Source organism: Rhipicephalus sanguineus, chromosome 2 (assembly GCF_013339695.2).
Source record: "Rhipicephalus sanguineus isolate Rsan-2018 chromosome 2, BIME_Rsan_1.4, whole genome shotgun sequence".
NCBI classification, from domain to species: Eukaryota; Metazoa; Arthropoda; class Arachnida; order Ixodida; family Ixodidae; genus Rhipicephalus; species Rhipicephalus sanguineus.
The window spans coordinates 198,109,368-198,134,835 of record NC_051177.1 but is presented as its reverse complement, the minus strand read 5'-3'; the positions used below and the strand labels follow the sequence as shown (position 1 = coordinate 198,134,835).

Sequence of the window (25,468 nt, the reverse complement as noted above, 5' to 3'; positions counted from 1 at the left end):
TTGCAAGAACCAGCAGGTTCAATTACATTACGGGGCCTTTTTCAGGCCCCGTAATTGGCGTCTTGTGTTTTTTGGAGCGGTCGAGAGAGTCCCGCCGCCCCTTCGGCGCTGCCTGCGCCGTCTGACTTGGAGTGGTGTCCATGGCCTCTTGAGAGGCTCTGGACAATCGCTCGAGAGAGCGATGTCTACGCTGCGTAGACTTCGCATCGGGCAACGAAGTCTTGGACCCCACCTGGCCGGACGTCGATGGGACCTCGTTGGCCTCTGTGGTGCCTTGGCTGCTGCTGCAGCTCGTCGACGCCACTGGTGTGGTCAGGATCGGGGATGGCAGGGCAGCCTTGGCTACTCCCGCCGTGGGGGCGGGTGGCGCTGGCCTCGGCACACTGCGCGTGGTCCGGGCAACCGCCAAAGGCCGTAGTGGTGTCACCCCCCGCTGCACCATTTCGGCGAAAGATGTTTTTATTGCGAAGGACGGTGAAATACGTTGTCGTGCTTCACGGAACGTAATATTTTCTTTGACTTTAACAGTAATAATTTCTTTTTCTTTTTTCCAGGCTGGACAAGCTCTGGAGTACGCAGGGTGAGGGCCGTCGCAGTTCGCACAGTGCGTCTCGTCGTGATTGCAATCATCAACGGAATGCCCCGTTGTTCCACATTTTGCACAGGTAAATTGCCCTCGACAGCCCTGGGACGCATGCCCAAATCTTTGGCATTTAAAGCAACGCCGCGGGTTGGGAATGTAGGGCCTGACATGCAGTTTTACATAGCCGGTTTCCAGAGTTTCGGGTAAGGTAGTTGAGCTGAAAGTCAGTACTATGTGCTTTGTCGGGATTTCGATGTCATTCCTTCTGATTGTGATGCGCTGCACATGGACTACATTTTGATCTCTCCATCCGTCCAGGAGTTCTGCATCGCTGAGTTCCATTAGATCTTCGTCTGACACTACACCTTTGACAGTATTCATGGTCCGGTGTGCGCTCACCGAGACAGGATTGCTTCCAAACGCCACGAGGTGTGCAAGCTTGTTATATTGGTCCTTGTCTTTTACTTCGAGGAGCGAATCCCCACTCGCCATCTTAGTAGCCTTATAGCCGCTTCCGATAGTTTCCCTTAGACACTTAGCAACCAAAAACGGTGAAATAGCTCGAGCCTTTGTCGATGATTGTTCACAATGTATTACATGGAATTTCGGGAACGTTTCTTTGTTTTTTGGCGAAAGCAGAACTGATGCATCGGTGCGGACCCTTTTCAGGGTACGATCAGTTGAAGGGTTCGAGGATCCCATAAAAATATTGATTTGTTCGGCGACAATGCCAGTCACCCACCACCGAGCCCAACAAGGGGACATGGCAGAGGTTGAGAGCAATCCCTGACATGCCAACTGTACATTGCCACTATAACCAAATATGATATAACCTAGGTTGGTTACGTCACACAGGGTTAACCCTCGCCACCACGAAAAATCGGAAGTAAACGGAAGAGAGAAGTAGACAGGAAAGATATAAAGTGAGAGCGAAAGGCGAAGGTGTCAGGAGAGAGGGACAGGAAAAGGCGACTGCCGATTTCCCCTGGGTGGGTCAGCCCAGGGGTGCCGTCTACGTGAAGCCGGGGCCAAAGGGGTGTGTTGCCTCTGTCGGGAGGCCTTAAAGGTCCAACCACCTGGCGTCGGCTCAACCCCCAGGATCCCCTTTTCCCCGGACACGGCAGAGCCACGCACGGCTAGGCGTGGGAGGGGGTCGAAACCCCCCCGTTAGCTCGGGCCCGTGGTGTCGCTACACACAAAACGCCTGCTTCCACAGACGCCCCTGCGGGGAGAATATAAATGTGAAGACAGTAAAGTGGACGAAAAGATGACTTGCCGCCGGCAGGGACCGAACCTGCGACCTTCGAATAACGCGTCCGATGCTCTACCACTGAGCTACGGCGGCGGTCATCCTCCCGTCCACTTTCTGGGGTATATATGTCGATTTAAACCAAGGAGTGTTAGTCAGCGCCAATCGCAGCCATGGCGGCGAGTGTGGAACACTTTTTTTTGCCTCTTGGCGTCACGTAGCACGTGATCTTTTTTACGAGCTGGCAGCTGACCAATAATCCCTCGCCTACTACCTGAAGGCATTAAGTCTGCCAGGACGAGACCCTTGCTATGAATGAAGGAAAGCAGATGATTTTCAAGGGCTCGTTTATCTTTGTTAGACACAATATTAATGAGAACTAACAGACAATAACGCCAAGGAAAGTATAGGGGGTGTTATCTGTAGTATTTAGAATATAAATGTGAAGAAAGTAAAGTGGACGAAAAGATGACTTGCCGCCGGCAGGGACCGAACCTGCGACCTTCGAATAACGCGTCCGATGCTCTACCACTGAGCTACGGCGGCGGTCATCCTCCCGTCCACTTTCTGGGGTATATATGTCGATTTAAACCAAGGAGTGTTAGTCAGCGCCAATCGCAACCATGGCGGCGAGTGTGGAACACTCTTTTTTTGCCTCTTGGCGTCACGTAGCACGTGATCTTTTTACGAGCTGACAGCTGACCCTCGCCTACTACCTAATCCCTCGCCTACTACCTGAAGGCATTAAGTCTGCCAGGACGAGACCCTCGCTATGAATGAAGGAAAGCAGATGATTTTCAAGGGCTCGTTTATCTTTGTTAGACACAATATTAATGAGAACTAACAGACAATAACGCCAAGGAAAGTATAGGGGGTGTTATCTGTAGTATTTAGAATATAAATGTGAAGAAAGTAAAGTGGACGAAAAGATGACTTGCCGCCGGCAGGGACCGAACCTGCGACCTTCGAATAACGCGTCCGATGCTCTACCACTGAGCTACGGCGGCGGTCATCCTCCCGTCCACTTTCTGGGGTATATATGTCGATTTAAACCAAGGAGTGTTAGTCAGCGCCAATCGCAGCCATGGCGGCGAGTGTGGAACACTCTTTTTTGGCCTCTTGGCGTCGCGTAGCACGTGATCTTTTTTACGAGCTGGCAGCTGACCAATAATCTATATATATATATATATATATATATATATATATATATATATATATATATATATATATATATATATATATATATATATATATATATATATATAAGCAAGTTGACTGAAATGCACTGACTACTAAAAGCCTTGTTTGTAAAGCAAACTAAACAGACTGCCTTTTCTGACCCTTTGCTTCAATAATAGCATGTCTCGTGCATAGCCATTCGATGCTTTGTGATAGTCGATATAACAGATGGTACACATCCAACACCCACGTAGAAGGGTGCTAAAGTGCACGAACACCCTAACACCCTAATTTTATTTTGCTGAACACCCTTCTTCTAGGGTGTTCAAATAACACCCTTCAAGAAGGGTGTAGGCAGAAACACCCTAAGGGTGTCCGTCTGGCGACAAGCCGATTTACACCCTTAAGGGTGTTAAAATGTTAAGTGTGTAGGAACGGGACCCGATTACGCTATCGTGTTCTACTCTTGAAGGCGAAGCTTAAGCGTTCTCAGAATTTTGTAGCGTTCAAAAACCTTTAAACGACACATATTTACCATTTTGGAAAATACCAGGCCTGTGCGGAACACGCAGCATGAGCGGCCTTCGATCCGTTTCTAGTCTCTCAGGGCGCCTAGTGCAAATACCCTTGCGAAGTATCCACTTAGCACCCACAGCGGTGGTCCAGTGGTTATGGTGCTCGAATGCTGGCCCGTAGGTTGCGGGACCCTATACTGGCCGCGGCGGCCGCATTTCCGAGGAGGCGAAAATGCTAGAGGCCCGTGTGCCAAAATTTAGGCGCATGTTAAAGAACCCCGGGGCATCGAAATATCCGGAGCCTTTCACTACTGCGTCTCTCATAATTGTATTGTGGTTTTGGGACGTAAAAGCCCAACAATTAAATAATTACCCACTTAGCCAGAATTCGCTCTTTTTTTGCGATGTAGCTAAGCACCCAAGTAATATGCGTTGCGGGGCTAGTTGGTACGACATTGAAACAGAAATAAAACTGCGCGGGGGACGGAACACAAGCAGAAGAAGTTGACAGGACGGTCGAAGACTAACAACCGAATTTATTGAAAACATCAGAGTTCGACTTCTGACAACATACATGCGCACAAGAATTCGTGACAGTATCACACACTATATTCGAGGCCATTTATCTACCCTAAAAATTCAACCTCTTTTTTTTGCGTAGATAAGCAGGAGGTTCACTCACGCACTTTTCTGGAGCAAGCCTGAAGATCACCGACGCTTCCAATATTCCATGTACCCTTTTTTCTCTGGCACGCCCCAACACTTCTGTTTCCTTAAAGAGTGGCTTGTAATTAGCGCACGACCTAGAATATACCGCCAAGTGTTGTCCACTACCTGAACCTTCAGCATACGAATGCTCCAACACGCGCTTATTCAAGCATCTTCCCGTTTGGCCCACATAGATCCTGCCACAGCTCAACGGCAACTCGTAGACCACCGCCCATTTGCATCCTACAAGCTTGCGTTTGTGGTGTGGGCCGCAGTCACCATTTTTCACAACCCTCGCAAGGGCGCACACACGGGACAACTTGCATGGCGCTGAGCATAAAGCATCCACGCCAAATTTCTTCGCCGCTTTCCTAATATCATGCGAACGATTGTGGACGTAGGGCAAAACCAGAAATTCTCACCCTTCTACTCTTACTGTACTGTCAGCACAAGAAGCTGCACTACAGCTACAAATGGTCTTCAATGGTGACTCGGCTATGGCCTTCAGCAGAGCCTCCGGAAAACCTGCTTCTCGGAGTCTAGCCACCTGAGAGGTAAAAATGTCGCGGATTTTGTGGTGGCCGGACTTAACTAAGGATGACCTTAGACAAGACTTCGCGATACCCCTCTCAACGAGTTTTGACGAGCGAACTCAAAGCAAATAAGTATAGCTGCAACGCTGAACATCAGTTCACTCACTGCAGTGAGAACCTCAGGCACGAGAATGCTATATTTTTTGTTCACACATACTCGCCCAAAAAAGTAGGCAAAATACATGCATCTTTGGCATTGCAACAGACTCATAATGCACCACTAAACGAATGAAAATTGACTGTTGACCTAAAGAGACCAAGGCGAACCTTCACTGATTCACGAGCAGGTATCCTCACGCACAGGTGCCTCGTGAAAAAGTGGGTTGTGCCAAGAAGCTTAGTCGAACTTGGTGGGGACCCATGGTGTGCAATGTCTCGGGGAGTTGCATTCAGCAGTACGATGACACCAGTTTCTCGCTTTTTTTTTTTGCTGACGCCCCATCAACCGAACAATTGCGTATAAATCGCTGTTAAAAAATTTAGAGAGCTGCAATTCCTCTGCACACAGCACTACTGACAAAAAAGTTAACTGCGACGCTTGTCAAATGGGTGCCGCCATGCTACAGTAGACCTGCCGAGGGGGGGCTGAGCCCCTAAAAAATGGAGGGAAAGCCAGGCCCCCCAGTCCCCCCCCCCCCCCACGCCGACTTTAATCCCTGGGTACAGGACCTACTCTACTGACTGTAGATGCCAGGAACAAGAATCTGCTGCCGACAGTCCAGAACAGTGCGCCTGTTGCCAGGAAGGACGACTCGCTCTTCAAGTCTAGTCATCGCCATTACGCCCATGCAACAAAGGACGGCACCGGCGAAGGCACAAGATGGTGTTCATTTTGTCGCAAATTATTGCTATATTGCTCACTTTCTGCCATACAGACTACTTTTGCGTAGCCGATTCAAGCCCAAATAAAATGTTGCAATCAATAAGAGCCAAATCTAAATTTTACTCCTGAGTACCGTATAGCGATTTTCGCAGCAATATAGGTCTGAAGTGTTATGGTAAGAGGGGCACATTGGCAAAAATTGCTGGAGTAGGCCCGACCATATTGCCAGTACCAAACAACTGCGTTTTTCTCAAATTAGCTTACAGTGGACTCGGCTCTTTTAGTATAAAAGAAACTACATTTAGCATTTATTCTTTACGTACAGGGTCGTCCACTCTTGGTACGAACACGGCGCCGCGTGGCTGGGCTCCGCGGGGCGCCAGCGCTAACGGTGCGGCCGCGCATCCAAGCTGATCGGCACAGGCGCACAAGAGCTTGGAGGCGGGGTTTCGTATCGATTGAAAAGCGCGGGAGCGCACCGTGCGTGTTTTGCAGTGAAGGTCTTCTTCGCGCTGTTTTTTAACCATGGATTCTTACCAACTGGCTCGCATTCACTCGCTTTTAAGATTTAATGCCAACAGAATCTTTAAAACGCTGGTTCACCGCCTCCGGCTTTGTACCGCGCACACAAGTAGCGGCGTTCTTGCACAAAGTTCCACTAGCAGAAAGGCCAGAGTGTACTTGCGGCCACCTAGTAGAGCAAATATGACATCATCTGTTAGAATAACTACAATACGCCAAAGAAAGAGAACGGTAGTTACGCGATTTATTGGGAATACATCATGGCCAAGACAAGCATTACAATAGCGGAAACATTGGTACTAAACGAATATATAGAACCGAGCGATATTGTGCAATATTATTGAGATAAACATTTAGTACACAGAGAACGCTCATTTGATGTATGCTTTATGTACCTTATGCATGTATTCTACATATGTTTATTTACTTTCAGCTTGCCGTGTGGCACTGTGTGCCGATTTATGCTAAAACTTATTCCGTCTCCCATTGGCTTGACCTGGTGTGTCGCGTTGCCAACATATTCGATGTCCGCGAGACTGCATATTATGTCAACGCTAGAGCTGTGTAAGTGGACTGTGTTTTGTGCCATTCCTAATGACGATATGTGAATGAACTGTGCGATTTCATGTAGTTTTCATTCATGTACATGATTTGCAATAATTATACTCTCTACGAAAAGGAGTAGCCGGCGCTACATAAAATCGCCGACATCCCATAACACATGATTAAAGAAACAGCTTATAGGCTTGATCATGCTTCGCCGAAATCAGGCCATGTCTGATACGAGTGTTCAGCGCATGCGCTCAAGGACGGCCACTTATGACCACGCAGAGTCTTTCAAACTGGCATCACCGTACGGCGAACAAACAAATATATTTATCAAGTATTTATTATCTGCAATCGATACAAATAGATTCCAAACTACACTTGACTGAACAGAACACGCCTGAGAATTATAATTTGATGGAACTCTCCTACGTTGAGTTACTGCCAATTGCAAGTCTACAGTGTCGCTTTAGGCCAGAAATAATTTTTTCGTTTCATTCGTTCAGGCCTCTTGTACGTTTTGGCAGCGCAGTGTACAACACTAATGCTAACGCGAAACTAGACGTATACAGTTGAATTGTTAGCAGTAATCTTGGGAGTAATTACGACGGGAGAAATCTTTCCTGCATCTTTACTTTCATGTCCCAATTAAGCACAAAAAGAGATACATTAGCTTAATTAGCGAATGGTAGAAACAATTCCATGGAAATAATTCCATGAATCCTCCACCGGAATGAAGCGCACTTACGGAAGGCTGACGTGCCGCTGACAGAGAAGGAAAGAAAACTCCAACGTTCACTGCTTGTTTACTTGCTGTATGAACCTGCAGCAGTTGCACTTTGTACTTTCATTTGCAACTACATTTGTGAAGCCCTGAAAGCGTGCATTCCAACATAGTGAAAGGATGAAATCTGGCATCACTATTCGCCGTGAGTCGCAAGCAGAGAATGCCGATCGCAAGGAAGGCACTAGTCCTCGATGAGGTCTTCCTCGATGAGGTCTTCCTCGTCTCTGCCTTCATCGTCTTCGAGAGCGAGAGTCGAGTCCGACGGTGTTGGAGACAGGTACATGTCGGGAAGCTCCTGGAAGACATGGAAGCACAGGCGAATATTCGGCGTCAAATGAGACCAGAAAAATAAAGTTTACTGGAGTTTTATACGGCGAAAAACAAAAAAATTGCGAGCGAGACTTCAGTGGCGGGCCATCTTAACTACATGGGGTTCTTCAACGTCCACTTGAACCTGCGTAAACGACCATTCCTACAATTCGCCCCATTGAAGTTCAGCCATCGTGACCTGGAGCGCTGCAGCTCAATGAAATAGGTCATCTAGTACTCTTTGCAACATTCCTCCCTCCCTTATCACGGCGGCGTTAAAGAAAGTGAAGTATCTTTGTGAGCAACCATCATGCATTCGCGGACTAATCAGAAAGTGCAAAAGGTTACACATCTTAAAACTAACTCGATAAACATTGCACACAAGGATACTAGACTTTCAGAAGCGCCAAAATTTCTGAGAACATTTCGAATGAATTCTTATTAGCACCAATAGCATTTGCTACAAGTTTCAATGAAGTGTGGTTTTATCTTGATGCTACAACCTATGGTGTAATCGTTCATATACTGTATTGCGTACCGTGCTCTCCAGGCATGAGTGAACTGGAAGTGACTCTCTGCAATATTACTTTCACATCCTTTTAATGGGATTGTAGTTACATAGATTTTTTAGGCACATTTGCGCCGTCTCCGCAGGCGTCGCAGTGCTGTCACGTTATCTACGAGGCATGGGCAGTCTGTGCGTAAGTGATTAATAAATCTTCAGAGAGCCAAAGCGCGTTTACTCGTCACGCAAGTCAATTGCGTTCTCACCTACAATGGGCAGGCTTGAAAATTCTGTGAAATACCCGTTTCCCTTTCAAGGATTAACAGCGGATAATGGCCGATAAATAAGTACACCGACCAAAAAAAAAAAAGGAAAACACCGGTGCTGACAGGAAAAGACCTGGTGTTGTTTTGGCCAGACTACTTATTCATCGGCAATTCTCTGCTCTTCATCCTTGTAAGGCCGCATCACCAAGTCCAACGGTTCACGATTCTGCAGGCTTTTCCACGTTCTTAATTTTTATGACGTGTTTGATATTCCACCTTTTCTGGCCGTCTGACCTTAACAATACTTGCCATAAAGATTGTGGTGAAAATGAACTTTATTTCTATCAACTTCTGGGTGTGTCCAGATAAGATCGAACACAAGGTCCCGGTCACCATTTCCAATTTTGATGAAAGTTGCTGTAGGTCTAGGAATTACACCCAGAACAATGGTTTCGAAGTTAGTGTTGCGAAATACATTTTTCGCCTGAAAAAAAAAAATTACAAATTTCGGCCGCAAAGAACACTTTTCCGTCAATTTCGCAATTTCTGAATTTTGAGCGCACCAAGGTAAAAAACGGTGCACTTCTTCGTCACAATATTTATTCCCCTCAGAGAACAGGTGAAATACAATCTTGTGAGTCTATTATCTTTCTTGCTTGTCGAAGCACTCTTGAAGAAAAAAAATCACAAACTTGGCAAATCGCACGAAATATCTGTGTTTGAGGAATTTATTGCTGCAAACAAGTTTCAGTGAGGATAATAAAAATCGGCACATATTAACTTTGATACCTTCGCTCTTTTTAAATTAATTTTCGTGGTTTTATTGCGCTTTCTTTTACTCGATAATTGGGCTGAAACATAGGTAATTTACCAAAACGCCGAACTTTGAAAATATTTTTCTCAAAAAGACCATTTTTATTCTTTCTTAAATCTATCTGATTCATGTCAAGGACGTCATCTGTCATTCTGCATAAAAAAACGCTGCATTATTTTGGTTGCTAACAAGTTATAATGCGTCAAATGTGACCAAGTGAGCCTAGCGGCCGCGTCGTTCGCTATGTGCTGAAACTCGAATATAAGTCGCTCAAAATGCCTGTACCTGACGTAATCACAAATCAGCAGCTCCACACCAACAAATGCGCAGCCAGGTGTCATGGTTCAGCAAGCTTTGTTGCGCGATCAGCCGCTTGACAAACCCTCAGCAGCAGCCGCTCGATGCTGCGGGCGCTCTCATTACATGAGTGCCGCTTCGACTGCGTATGAGCTCCGTTTGCACGCCAAACTACGCTCAGAGGACGAACGAGAGAAGGAATGCACCACTGTGAAAGTTGAAGGCTGTTAAGCGCCAACAAAAGCTGTGCTATACAACGAAAACTCTGCCGGTAATTTTGCAGTGAGCACCTACCGTAGCACGCTCATGTGTTGCTTTCTCTCTTCTGATGGCTTAAAGATGACTAGGTTCACTCTATCAGCAATATGTGACACAAAAGCAAGCCATTTGCATTTAAAGAAATGTCTCATACGTGCTTCCGATAATTGAACAACTCAAATTGCAGTTCTTTATCTCGTGCCAGAACACTTGTGTCAGCCGGCTGTGAAAATAAGTGAGTGCAAGTCATTCGCTTCATTAAAGCACCGCATTTACAATATTGTATTGTTGTGCGTCCGCAGATGTAATATTCAACGCAAGTCGAGTGTTTATCACGATATTTTGCGGCTGCGGGCATAACAGGAGGGAAAAAATACATGCGTGCTGCATTGAAGGCGCGCACTTCGAAATTGCAGGCAGAGCATTCGTTGCATATTACGACATTTGTTGGCGCTTAATAGCCTTTAACTTTCACAGTGATGCATTCCTTCTCTCGTTCGTCCTCTGAGCGTAGTTTGGCGTGCAAACGGAGCTCATACGCAGTCGAAGCGGCACTCATGTAATGAGAGCGCCCGCAGCATCGAGCGGCTGCTGCTGAGGGTTTGTCAAGCGGCTGATCGCGCAACAAAGCTTGCTGAACCATGACACCTGGCTGCGCATTTGTTGGTGTGGAGCTGCTGATTTGTGATTACGTCAGGTACAGGCATTTTGAGCGACTTATATTCGAGTTTCAGCACATAGCGAACGACGCGGCCGCTAGGCTCACTTGGTCACATTTGACGCATTATAACTTGTTAGCAACCAAAATAATGCAACGTTTTTTTTTATGCAGAGCGATAGATGACGTCCTTGACATCAATCAGAGAGATTTAAGAAAAACTTCAAAATGGCATTTTTGAGAAAACTATTTTCAAAGTTCGGCGTTTTTGGTAAATTACCTACGTTTCAGCCCAATTATCGAGTAAAAGAAAGCGCGACAAAACCGCGAAAATTATTTTAAAAAAGAGCGAAGGTATGAAAGTTAGACTGTGCCGATTTTTATTATCCTCACTGAAACTTGTTTGCAGCAATAAATTCCTCAAACACAGGTATTTTGTGCGATTTGCCAAGTTTGTGATTTTTTTTCTTCAAAAGTGCTTCGACAAGCAAGAAAGATAATAAACTCACAAGATTGTATTTCACCTGTTCTCTGAGGGGAATAAATATTGTGACGAAGAAGTGCACCGTTTTTTCCCTTGGTGCGCTCAAAATTCAGAAATCGCGAAATTGACGGAAAAGTGTTTTTTGCGGCCGAAATTTGTAGATTTTTGTTTCAGGCGAAAAATTGTTTTTCGCAAAACTAACTTCGAAACCATTGTTCTGGGTGTAATTCCTAGACCTACAGCAATTTTCATCAAAATCGGAAATGGTGACCGGGACCTCGTGTTCGATCTTATCTGGACACACCCTTCTACAACTTGAAAGCGAAAAACATTGACGCAGTACCTACTGTGAAAATTCGCTTATCCAAAGGATGCTGTTTCAAGCACAACTACGCTTCGAACCGAGGCACTCACGACAGCGCAAAGAAAAGGCACTATTAGTTCCGCTTTCTATATACGCTTTTCATTAAGCTTTTGCTTCCAGCCTTGGCTTTCTTTTCAATTTTTGAGGCGAAACTCGAGGACCGAACCCGCGATGATCGGAAAGGCACCTGTTCTCAACTACGAAGTGCAAACGCGCGAGAACTATGCGCGAGGACTTTGACTGTGCCGCAGTTCTGTTGTCGCCGCTTGCGTTCTTCAGCTGCTCCCTGGGCCTTCACTTGGAGAGACATTGGCTGTTGCTGCTAGGCTTGTCGCGCTTGTCGAGCGGAGGCTGCTCGCTGAGCCTTGACCTCGGGATTAGCCTGGTGCCGACGATAACTTTCCAGGTGCAGTTGACATGGTTGCCACGCGCCGCGCGCTCAATTGGCGCCAGAGAAGCGCCGGTGAGAGGAGGAACGCGAGCTGAGCGAGTCCGTGGCGCCCTCTTGCGCGGCGCGCAAGAGGGCGCCCTGTTGCCCCTGTTGCCGAAGCGTTTTTAGCAATTTTAAGTTAATTATTGCAATTACTTCTTCGTTATTTCTGTTAACTATAATATTTTAGACCTTGTTCATTTATCTTAACCTGGTTTTGAGCATTGCTAGCCTCGTTTTAGGCCTGTAGTAACCACTCAATTTTGAGCGTGACGACGCCACATGAGATTTTTGGATGGACGACAAGCCGGGCCCATAAAGTGCTACGCACTTTTAAAAAACACCCTGTATATGCGCTCAGTGTAAGCTAGGTTGTTTCAAATGTAAGTTACTATAGCACATGATACACCCCCAGGTCACGGGCCATCTTAACCGTAACAATTTACTTCTTAACACACAACATGGTTTTCGCGAAAAATTATGTAAGACAACTTTTCGAATTCGTGACAGACCTGCACACAGCTCTGCATGTGTCCGTCTATATCGATGCCATTTTCAAAGCCTTTTCGAAAGCTTTTGCACGCGTTCCCCATAACCGAATAATGTTAGAAAAACGCAAGCTCAGTCTCAATGAGAAAACAACTGCATGGATACAAGAATTTAGAAAGAACTGGTGTCAGTCAGTTAAACGTTGCACCTTAATCTAAGTACACGGGCCTGAAACATTTTCGCCTCCATCGAAAATGCAGCCGCCGTGGCCGGGAGAACTAGTAGGTCTTACTAACATGCTCTAAATGGTACAAAGTAAAGCCGTTCGGTTTATCTGATCATCCTACTCGCGTTACATAGGTGTTTCATTGCCAGCAGCAAAGCTTAGCCTTGCTACACTTGTCATGCGCAGGCGACATATTCGACTATCGTTATTTCACTCATTCTACCACAGCAACTCATTCTTCGCCCAGTTGCATATCTTTCCAGCCCCCCATTTCTCAACCGGCCTCGATCATGCGCACATGGTAACGCCCTTTTTACCAGGACGAAAAAAGTATCGCAATTCGCCATTATCATTATGTATAAAAAAGTGGAACTCTTTTCCACCTAACATCGCCGAGATAACAGGTCATTCGATTTCTCACTCGACGCTCGAAGGCTCTTTGCATAGCTAGTAACATTGGTAACTTATTTATGACTGCCCTCATTTCATTTACGGTCTTTGTTCGTGATATATGTGCAATGTTTTTCTAATCATCGTTGTTTTCATGAGTGGAGTGCAGTCCACTTATAACGCCATCCAAGTTCCATGGAAATACCATCGTTAGAACCAATAATTGCTGTAAGCGGATTAAGAAAAATATCAGTTTCGCCGCAAGGGCGGAGCAATGAATGCGACAGCAACAAACTAAAATGTCACGCGAAGAACGGCAAGAAAGTCGAAACGTGAAGTGCAGTGCAAACCTCAAGCAAAAAAGATGCACGAAACGAACACACACACGAGCTCGAACCAACGATATATCATATATATATATATAATATATATATATATATATATATATATATATATATATATAAAGGTAAGTGTAGATATAGTTCAATGGGCCAGTTCTTCTTGGGTAATAGGTATAATACAACGGAGGCGTTGTCAACAGTGATATAAATATTTAATTAACTCATCCCCCGAAGAAGGGAGGACCCCTCCCGAAACTGTTGGGAATTAAATATTTATATCACTGTTGACAACGCCTCCGTTGTATTATACCTATATATATATATATATATATATATTATATATATATATATATATATATATATATATATATATATATATATATATATACGCGTTATTCGAAGGTCGCAGGTTCGGTCCCTGCCCGCGGCAAGCTATCTTTTAGTCCACTTTTCTTTCTTCACAATTACCTTACATTTATTACTAAAAACATCCCCATTACTTTCCTTGGCATTATTGTCTGTTAGTTCTCATTAATATTGTGTATAACAAAGAAAACGAGCCCTTGAAATAAACACTTCTCTCCTTCATTCATAGCGAGGGTCTCGTTCTGGCAGACTTGATGCTTTCAGGTAGTATGCGAGGGATTATTGGTCAGCTGCCAGCTCGTAATAAGTTCACGTGCTACGTGACGCCAACAAGGCAGAAAAAGAGTGTTCCACACTCGCCGTCATGGCTACTGGCGGCGCTGACTGACGCTCCCACGTTTAAATGCACACATATACCCTATAAAGTGGACGGGGGGATGGCCGCCGCGGTAGCTCAGTTGGTAGAGCATCGGATGCGTTATTCGAAGGTCGAAGGTTCGGTCCCTGCCCGCGGCAAGCTATCTTTTCGTCCACTTTTCTTTCTTCACAATTACCTTACATTTATTACTAAAAACATCCCCTATACTTTCCTTGGCATTATTGTCTGTTAGTTCTCATTAATATTGTATATATTATAAAGACGTTTATTAGCGGGCACTCGGCGACGATAAACGACTGCGACAGTCAAGGCGGGGTGCCGACTCTGAGCGCGAGGAGCGTGCTGTCCGAGAAGAGCGGAAGAGGACGACCCACTAGTAAGCGCTCGAGAGGGCGACCCATTACAGGCTTCCAACGCTTCGCTACAATTACCCCGGGTACGAAAAGGGAGCCGCCTGGCGACCTAACTGCTTGTCACTATGAGCGGGTCATGGTAGGGTTTCAGGCGCTCCACGTTGACAATGTCGCGCCCTCGAGGGCGCATGTCCGAAGATGGTTCAAGGGGTTCGATCACGTAGTTGACCGGGGACGTGCGTTCGACGACACGGTAGGGGCCGTCGTATTTCGGCAGTAGTTTTGAAGAGAGGCCAGGTGCAGTAGTAGGGACCGAGAGCCATACGAGTGCTCCAGGGAGGAACGTGGGCGCAGAAGTGGTGGTGTCACCGCGAATGCTCTTCTGCCGCTCTTGGTCATTCGTACTAAATGTCTTGGCAAGCTCCCGACACTCCTCAGCGAGTCTTGCTGTGGCAGAAATAGGCGCACACTCAGACGGGTCCGGCTTGTATGGGAGTATCGTGTCGATTGTGTGCGACGGGTGCCTGCCGTACAATACGAAAAAGGGCGAGAAACCAGTAGTGCTCTGCGGGGCGGTATTATAGGCGTAGGTGACAAAAGGCAGAATGGCATCCCAATTTGTGTGATCGGCGGCGACGTACATCGAGAGCATGTCGCCGAGCGTGCGGTTAAAGCGTTCGGTGAGGCCATTCGTCTGCGGGTGGTAAGCAGCAGTTTTGCGGTGAACAACGTTGCACTCTTTCAGAATGGCTTCCACGACTTCCGATAAGAAGACACGGCCTCGATCGCTGAGAAGCTCTTGGGGTGGACCGTGACGCAGTATGAATCGGTGTAGTAGGAAGGAGGCAACATCGCCCGCTGTAGCCGCTTGGAGGGCGGCGGTTTCGGCGTATCGCGTTAGATGGTCAACAGCGACGATTGCCCAGCGGTTACCAGCCGATGTCAGAGGAAGTGGTCCGTACAAGTCGATGCCCACGCGCCCGAACGGACGGTTAGGGCAAGGTAATGGTTGTAGACCAGCGGGTGACACGTGCGTTGAAGGTTTTCGGCGTTGGCAATCGAGGCAGGAGCGAACGAACTTCTACACGTAGCGGTACATCCCTCGCCAGAAGTATCGTTGTCGAATGCGGTGGTAAGTTTTGGATACCCCAGAGTGCGCGCATTGTGGATCAGAGTGGAAGGACTCGCATATTTCAGAACGCAGACTGCGGGGTATCACAAGTAGCCACTGGCGGCCATCGGCGTTGTAATTGCGTCGGTGCAGTAGATCGTCACGAATGGCAAAATGGTTGGCTTGACGACGCAACGCGCGAGTGGTTGGTGTTGCCGACGGATCAGTGAGCAAGTCTATCAGCGAGGCGATCCATTTATCCTTGCGCTGTTCGGTAGCCATGGTGTGAACGTCGATGGAATAAACAATAATGTTACGTGACGAGCATGGGGTATTGTCGTCAGGCAAGGGCGAGCGCGAGAGGGCGTCGGCGTCAGCATGCTGGCGTCCGTTGCGGTACAGCACGCGGATATCGTAGTCGTGTAGGCGAAGTGCCCAGCGGGCGAGGCGGCCTGAGGGATCCTTCAATGACGACAGCCAGCATAGTGCATGATGGTCGGTCGCGTTATTGATCCTAAGCACAAGGGGCTGTATTTCTCCCTTCTGTGCACAAATGGTTCTGCGCCAGCGCTCTATGGTCTGCCAAAAATCCACAAGGCGAACGTCCCGATGCGACCCATTGTCGACTTTACTCGCTCTCCTCTTCAGAAGCTCTCCACTTACCTTCATAAGGTTCTCTCCCCCCTAGTTGGCAGAAGTGCCACTCACGTTCGCCATTCCGAAGACTTCATTGACAAGGTTCGTCATTATGCTCCCGATGATCAGGACGCCCTCGTCTCGTTCGACGTCGTGTCACTTTTCACAAGCGTTCCTATTCGACTCGCCACGGAAACATGTGCCGCCGCCCTTGAAGATGACCCTACACTGCCTGAAAGGACGCCCATTGACGTCCCTGACTTGGAAAGGCTCCTTCTCTTTTGCCTGGAGAACACTTACTTCGTGTTTGAAGGCGCCTTCTACAAGCAAGTGCACGGTACACCGATGGGGGCATCTATCTCGGTAACAGCGTCAAATTTAACGATGCAATGGCTTGAAAGTCGTGCACTCGCCTCTTTCAACACGCCGCCTAAGGTGTTCCTTCGTTACGTAGACGACGTGTTTTGCATAATTCAGCGAGAAAAAATTCCCTCATTCCTGTCCCACTTAAATAGCACTGAAGCCTCTATTCAGTTCACGGCCGAGGTAGAAAGAGACGGCGAACTGCCCTTCCTGGACGTCCTTGTGAAACGTGACCAGCGCCGTCTGACGTTTTCTGTGTACAGAAAGAGCACGCACACCGGCAGGTACCTGCATTATGACTCGGTGCACCCGACAAACCAGAAGAGATCGGTGGTGGCCTCACTTGTCACCAGAACCAACCGCATCTGCACAACGCCGAGTAGCAGGGCTGCTGACCTACAGCAAGTGCACCGAGATCTCTCGGCATGTGGCTACCCTAAATCCATGCTGAACTCGGTGGAACGCCAGCTGTCTCAGCCGCCAAGACCTGACCGTGTGTTGCCAAAAAAACGCGCAGCTATACCGTACGTGCCTGGTGTGAGCGAGGGTCTCGCCCGCGTTCTACGCCATTACGACGTCCAAGTAGCCCATGTTCCTACAGAGAAATTGCGTCATCGGCTGGTGAATGTGAAAGACAAGCTTCAAAAAGAAAAGTTTCCTGGCGTAGTTTATCGGATCCCATGTAAAGACTGTGACAGTGTATATATCGGCGAGACAGGAAATTTTGAACAGCGGATCAAGCAGCATGTCAATGACGTCAACAAGAAAAAAGTTTCTTCGAATGCCTTGGCCGAGCACGCTGAAAACTTGAGCCACCACATTGATTTCGATAACGCCACGATCTTGGAAAAGGAGAAAAAACTGTCTGCAAGACACCATTTAGAATCCATCGTGATTCAAACGACGGATCATACTTTGAACCGAAATGACGGAACGCTCCCTCTTATCTACAGCCGCAGCTTACGTCATATTTTAAAGCCCTCATAAGCATGGCTTCACTCGTCTTCGCTTTCATTGTGAACAAGGCTCCCGTCACGGAAGCCGAAACGTCGTTTTCCGCATTTTATTTCATGGTCGGTGTCCTGCTTTTATTCTATCATGTTACTTCCCGACCAGACGGGTTTCCGTCAAAGCCTCGACTTCATTAACCTACGCCGGGCGTACGGCCAACCTGTGATCACCGAGATTCGCCAGTACATTTCATTGACAAGCAGAGTATCTGCGTTCAAAGATCACCGTAGTTTCAACCTCACCTGCAAGTCCCGAGGACTAATTCCCCGTTCTTTACGTTTAAACAGGCCTGTCCGCTCAAGTTTTGGTTTTAGTGTGGTTGCAAAGGCCGAGAAGCTTCTACTGCAAGCCAGGATCCTGGAATGCAGGCAGACCGTAAGGAACCTGGAGAACGAAGTTTTCTTCGCCCGCCGTCGCCTGGAGTATCGGGTCCCGGACGAGTTCGCAAGAATTCAATTGCATGCTAATTTCAAGGCTAGACTGCAGTCTCGTCGCACGAACGAGACGCACGAAAACAAACTGGCTAGGCTGTCGCAGCCGTTTGAGGCGAAGCGCAGAAACGTTTCCGCGTCCACCGTGCATAACCTGTCGTCGTACCACCCAAACTCTGCCGAACTCGCTGTCCTGAGCCTGGGCTTGAACTTCAACGTTGGACCACAAAAAGATGCAAGAAGATTGGTTTGCGCTGTTGAAAATGCAATCAACCAAATCGAACCCGTCAGACGGGATGAGGCACGAACCCGCGCTATAGGCCTTCTTTCACGGTTGCGCCCGAACCAAAACGTCTCCCCGCTTTCAAGAGAAGAAAAGCAAGCAATCAAAGACCTTCGCTCCAACGGAAACCTTGTCATCCTTCCGGCAGACAAGGGCAACGCGACGGTTCTTCTCAACACGGGTGACTACCGCAACAAGATGTTGTCTTTGCTTGCGGACGAGGCGACGCGTACTGCCGTCTGAAGAAGGACCCCACGGCCAAGGTACAACGCGAGCTGCAAAGGCTTCTTTCTGACGTTTTTCGCGTTATTGATCCTAAGCACAAGGGGCTGTATTTCTCCCTTCTGTGCACAAATGGTTCTGCGCCAGCGCTCTATGGTCTGCCAAAAATCCAGAAGGCGAACGTCCCGATGCGACCCATTGTCGACTTTACTCGCTCTCCTCTTCAGAAGCTCTCCACTTACCTTCATAAGGTTCTCTCCCCCCTAGTTGGCAGAAGTGCCACTCACGTTCGCCATTCCGAAGACTTCATTGACAAGGTTCGTCATTATGCTCCCGATGATCAGGACGCCCTCGTCTCGTTCGACGTCGTGTCACTTTTCACAAGCGTTCCTATTCGACTCGCCACGGAAACATGTGCCGCCGCCCTTGAAGATGACCCTACACTGCCTGAAAGGACGCCCATTGACGTCCCTGACTTGGAAAGGCTCCTTCTCTTTTGCCTGGAGAACACTTACTTCGTGTTTGAAGGCGCCTTCTACAAGCAAGTGCACGGTACACCGATGGGGGCATCTATCTCGGTAACAGCGTCAAATTTAACGATGCAATGGCTTGAAAGTCGTGCACTCGCCTCTTTCAACACGCCGCCTAAGGTGTTCCTTCGTTACGTAGACGACGTGTTTTGCATAATTCAGCGAGAAAAAATTCCCTCATTCCTGTCCCACTTAAATAGCACTGAAGCCTCTATTCAGTTCACGGCCGAGGTAGAAAGAGACGGCGAACTGCCCTTCCTGGACGTCCTTGTGAAACGTGACCAGCGCCGTCTGACGTTTTCTGTGTACAGAAAGAGCACGCACACCGGCAGGTACCTGCATTATGACTCGGTGCACCCGACAAACCAGAAGAGATCGGTGGTGGCCTCACTTGTCACCAGAACCAACCGCATCTGCACAACGCCGAGTAGCAGGGCTGCTGACCTACAGCAAGTGCACCGAGATCTCTCGGCATGTGGCTACCCTATATCCATGCTGAACTCGGTGGAACGCCAGCTGTCTCAGCCGCCAAGACCTGACCGTGTGTTGCCAAAAAAACGCGCAGCTATACCGTACGTGCCTGGTGTGAGCGAGGGTCTCGCCCGCGTTCTACGCCATTACGACGTCCAAGTAGCCCATGTTCCTACACAGAAATTGCGTCATCGGCTGGTGAATGTGAAAGACAAGCTTCAAAAAGAAAAGTTTCCTGGCGTAGTTTATCGGATCCCATGGAAAGACTGTGACAGTGTATATATCGGCGAGACAGGAAATTTTGAACAGCGGATCAAGCAGCATGTCAATGACGTCAACAAGAAAAAAGTTTCTTCGAATGCCTTGGCCGAGCACGCTGAAAACTTGAGCCACCACATTGATTTCGATAACGCCACGATCTTGGAAAAGGAGAAAAAACTGTCTGCAAGACACCATTTAGAATCCATCGTGATTCAAACGACGGATCATACTTTGAACCGAAACGACGGAACGCTCCCTCTTATCTACAGCCGCAGCTTACGTCATATTTTAAAGCCCTCATAAGCATCGCTTCACTCGTCTTCGCTTTCATTGTGAACAAGGCTCCCGTCAGGGGAGCCGAAACGTCGTTTTCCGCATTTTATTTCATGGTCGGTGTCCTGCTTTTATTCTATCATTTGTGCACTCTAACTTGAACGCAAGCTTCTCGGTGAACGCACAAGACGAACAAACCGCCCCCGTCACGAGATAAGCGCGCGCTTGCGCGACTACAAGCCTAGATATAGTCCGGCGCGCTCAGCGCACAATGTCGCGCGCGACGATGTCCACACGCAACGCCCACTACGCCAGCCAGCTCCGTGATTTTGCACTCTACAGTCGCGCGCGTGCGCCGCCACGAAGCCAGCGCCATCTGCTGGAAAAGTCGCTCACTTTGACAGCTGCGGCAATCAGCTGATTCAGTGGCGCATGCGCAGTTTCCACCGGCGGGGCCTCCCGCGGCCCCCGCCGGCGCGCTGTTTTTGGTTTTCGCGCGCGCTTTTCCGCGCTCACTGCATTGTTCGAGTGTTCTTCGAAAACGGCTCCCTTGCTCTCATGGCATTAACTCGTCCTCAGAGCCAGAAGATAGCAACAGTCCTACTAGTGCATGCGCACTCTCTTCGTCGAACGTGTTCGCGGCTCCGCATTATTCGGTTGACGCGTACACACTTTTCTCGCTCTCTGCTTCCATACCCGTGCTTTTCGGTTGACACGCGTGTTTTTTTCTCGCTATGTGCACTGTTTTGACTTTGAATCGGAAACAAATTTCCTCACATGCATTGCATTGAACGCTCTGGAAGCCAGAAAATAGCTACATTCGTTGCATCAGAAACAGAAGTGGACCATGTATGTACGTACATACGAGAGCGAATTCCGCAGGCTTTCCAGGCGTTCGTTTTCCCACCGTGTCGCAGCAGTCCATGCTGTTGCCGGTCTACACACACATGTGATTTATAATCCCTTCGAGTAGGCGCGCAATCGTGTCATCGTCGACCAACGTATCGTAAAACACGGCCACACTTTCCAAACGCGGGCCACACGCCGCCATTTTGCCGACCGCCGCTGCCGCGCCCAGTTCATTTGGACTAACGCCAGCCGCGTGGAACGCGTGAAATAGGAACATGCTCTATTTCCGCGCCGGCCACGCGGAGCGCGCCGAATGTCGCCGGGCGCACCAGCTACGCCGTGACGCCAGACTAAGTTCTCCGGTTTTGACCGGTATAGCTTAACCGCGTCGCGCGTGGTCGCGCGTACACGCTACGCCGGACTATATCTAGGCCTTACGCCCTGTATATGGCGAAATACAGGTGTTAGCGGAGCGCGCGCATCGCAACGAGCGGGGCAACGACCTGTAACGCGCGCCCTTCGCGCCATCTCGCTGGTAATGCAGAGAACACGCTGAAATTCCCCCGATATCTGCATGCCGCGAGCGGTAAATAATGTATATAAATAGCTCGCCGTTAGTATGCTGAGGAACGTACGCTCCCTCGCCTAGCCTTCTAACGCCGCGCGCTGTGGAGCAAGGGGTCGCTCGTTCGTATTGGCGCTTCGGAAAGTATTTTTGTGAATTACTTATTTTCTTTTTGGATTATATATATCAATAGATAGATAGATAGATAGATAGATAGATAGATAGATAGATAGATAGATAGATAGATAGATAGATAGATAGATAGATAGATAGATAGATAGATATACACGGGACATGATGGCGACGGCAAAAACTAGCCAAGAGTGTCCATATCATAGCAATAAAAAGACCTGGGCTCAACCGCGTCGTCAGAGTCGTCGCTCTCACGGCTGTCCGCAGCACGCAACGATCGCCTCATCACTGAGGCACTCGGATGTTTCCACAACATCGTCTGCATAGAGAAAGTCGTCCAGACACGACGCATCTTAGTTAAGCGCCGACCACAACTCCGGCACCCCTTCACGGGACGCCGGGACGTCGGCCATGACGACCCGACGTTCAGTCCGCGGCGAAACGCAAAACGGAGGCAGTTGTGGACAAAGACAGTCATAGCATCGCGCACCCACCAGGCGAGTGAGCGAGCGAGCGATGCCTGCCAAAGCTGTTGCGACCGGGCGCGCGTACGAGGCTCCTCGTTTCCTCGTAAGTGGCGCAGCCGCCTCGTTTTCTAAGGGAGCGGACGGGGTGCGAGGAGCGTCGCGGTGCATGCCATCGGCGCGGTCGGCGCGGAGAGCCCTTTTCGGCGCGCGCTGTAGCCGGATTCAATCACTTTACCCGATATGACGGCAATGGAGCATCGTAATACGCGGTTTACTTTACCACAGAAAGCATACAAAAGTGGATGGTTCATCGTTATATCCGATATAGTGGTATAGACGATATCGTTAGAAGTGGACTCGGCTGTATAACTAATTTTTCTCTACTCATGAGTACGTATTTGACTGCTTCCATAAATGTCGGTAATGTATGTGACTGGAGGCCGTCAACAAGTTTACTCGCTGTTTCCTTTTTCTTATTTCCTTCTTGGTATTTCATGTTCGTTTTATCTTGCTTATGAGATGTATGTATTCACTCAATACCCCCGCCTAAGTAATGCCCAATTGGCATTTAGGGTATTGAAATAAAGAAATAAAAAAAGACATGGTTGATCCCTCCGTCATATGAATCGAAATAACACGAAAGTAAAGCGGGCCCTTACAGAAGTAACTGAATGTTTCTGTACATTGATATAAGAGAGTTTGCACAATGTCTGGCAGCTATAGCACCGTTTTACGTGGATGCACCCACTTTGATGATCGGTGGTGCATCTCCATCCCGACGACTAACGTGCATATTAAATGATTATACAAAACGTTGTGGTAGCTGTAGTAGTTAACGGTGAAACCGTAATCAGAGAACGAGGTGTGATAGCCAGAAGAGCGTCGCATAGTGGACGCAGAACTTGGTCGCCATCCCGCGGCATGTTAAAATGTGATTGAACACCACGGCCGGACTACAGGGAAACGCAAAGCGCGTGGTGCCACCCCGGTAGCCCGGCCGCGATTTTTCTCGGGGCGAGGGCGTGAGCGGGGAACGCGGTGTTACAGCCACATGAGGCAGGCGCGCGTCGCAGAACTATTTTTGGTTGGAATTAGCGTGATGCTATGAGCGAGGCCGCCGCTTTGACGACGCTTGCGCTAAGGTCACCATCTCGCGGTGTGTTAAGGCATTGACAAAATTGAAGTTCTATTGAAAACGCGCCGAATAGGACGGACGTGTAACGCGTTGCAGGTGCTTATCGCGGAGGACACAGTATTTACGAATTACTTTACTTTACCACTCCCAGAGGGCAACACCACCCCGCCGACCGGGAGAGTGGTAGATATAAAATGCGCGGTTGTAAAGTCTCTATAGTCTGTGACCGTGGCGCATTGGATAGCGTGCCCGGCATCTGTTGTTGCGGACAGAGCGGTCGTGGGTTCGATGCCCGTTGACGGAACTTTTTTCTTTGCCCTCTGATCGTGTATAGTTTTTCTACGTCATTTCCGTGACGGAAATAGGTCACTGAAGTCTTAGTAGACCCCGGCATAAAACACTTTCGTGTTAAAAAAGCAGAGCTGTTCTAGGGCTGGGCCTGAAGACATATTAGTGTCCCCGGCGCATGTCGCGCTCCAATAAGTAATACACGCCCATAAATGGCTTAACTGCATCGCTCGCGATAGAAGCGGTAGCCGTACAGTGGAACGAGAGAAGGGTGGCTCGAGCCTCAATAGGGCCTAAAGTCAGTGCAGCAGGGGCTGCCACACGTCTTTTCCCGTGTATCTCTACTTTACTAATAACGTAATCATTCACACCCAAACAAAATAAAAAAAACATCACAGAAAATCATGGAAATTAACAAGAAAAAACACAGGAGAACCGCAGCTCCGCTCTTTCTGCAGGTTTCGCACTGGGCGAAACTCGGGTAACTTTTTCAACGGTTCGAACACAAAAGAACCTTGCGAATAACAATTTTTATAACCGTTGCATAATTTAAATTTATCGATTCTTGGTGGCGTCGTGTCGCACACACATAATCCAGACGCGCTTTATTACTCGGACGAGTCTTCCTGGAAGCTGCCTCGTAGACTGTCAGTGTAAAGTGTCTAGAATGTCGGCCAGAACAGGTACACACCCATTGGTCAATTAGCGAGAGTATTACAGAATGCTTACTCACAGGAAGCGTGATCATCAAGTGGTAGAAACCTAAAACATGGTTTTGACTACGAGGTAGCATGAAGACACCTCTGTCGGCCAAGTACAGCAAGACAAAAAGAGCGTGCTCGACGGTGGCCACAGCGGGATCGTATAGAGCCTGTAACAGGAAAAACAACGTCAACAAGCTGAGCTAGGCAAACAAGCTGAGACGTGTTGTGCGTCAGAGGCAGTGCTCTCTCGATGTAGCAAAATGCCACCTGACGTGCAATGGAAGCAACCGGTGTTCCAAGAGTGAAAGATTTCAATATTTCGTACGAAACTTGCTACATTGATAAAGTAAGACTTATCTTTTAGCAAAAAGCTAAATAAAAAGCTATTAAGCCTTATTGAACCACTCAACCTGCGCCGCCCGTGGTGGGAATTCAATGCAGTATCATAGAATTGGCAGGAAAAAGTATCTCTCGTGGGGTGTCCCTCACAGCCCAGTGGAAGACATCGCACGCGGGCGTTGCTGGAAATGAAGAGGCCGATCGCCTCGCTTCAACTTGCAACCGTAACGAGTGTGACTGACCGGAAATTTTCTGTATGATGATAGGCAACGCTCACCTCCTGATGCGCCGACACCTCCTAAAGCTGCTCTTAGACCAACGTGTCACAAGTTAATCGATCCCTCCCCATGTTCGTGGTCATGGCTAGATTCATTGTGTCAGAGCAGACTTATATAAGCTAAAGGGTAGCTCCTGTGCCTGTGCGCGAGCGTTTATACCGCCAAGGAGGTTGAACAGTCCATCGTCTACATATTGCGGCTCCTGCGAAGCACTTGAGCATCGGATTACGCAAGGAACACTGCTGATTAAGGAATGTAGACAGATCGGATGTAAATATGTGAGCCTTCATGATTATCTCATTCCGAGAAGTCGTGCTACACAGGGGACACTGCTGATTAAGCAATGTAGACTGGTCGGATGTAAGTATGTAAGCCTTCATGATTACCTGTTTCCGAGAAGTCGTGCTACGGAGGGAACACTGCTGATTAAGGAATGTAGACTGATCGGATGTAAGTATGCGAGCCTTCATGATTACCTCTTTCCGAGAAGTCGTGCAGCTCGACGTCACAAGGCCCATGGGGCTCTGCTGACTTTCATCAACCAAACAGATGTGGCCCCCAGTTTATAGACGTTTTTACTTATTTTTGTCCGAGTCAGCATCATTTCCTGCTTTACTTTCGTATCTCATTTTTTTTCTCCTCCTCTCTTCGTTTCCTCTATCTCTTCTGTCTTTCCGAAAGAGTA

The 25,468-nt window shown here is 48.2% G+C and overlaps 1 pseudogene; it reads right to left on the bottom strand.

Moving 5' to 3' along the window:
• Positions 1-7,686: 7,686 nt before the first annotated feature.
• Positions 7,687-25,468, bottom strand: part of LOC119383984 (putative nuclease HARBI1) — a 30,316-nt pseudogene continuing 12,534 nt past the window's right edge.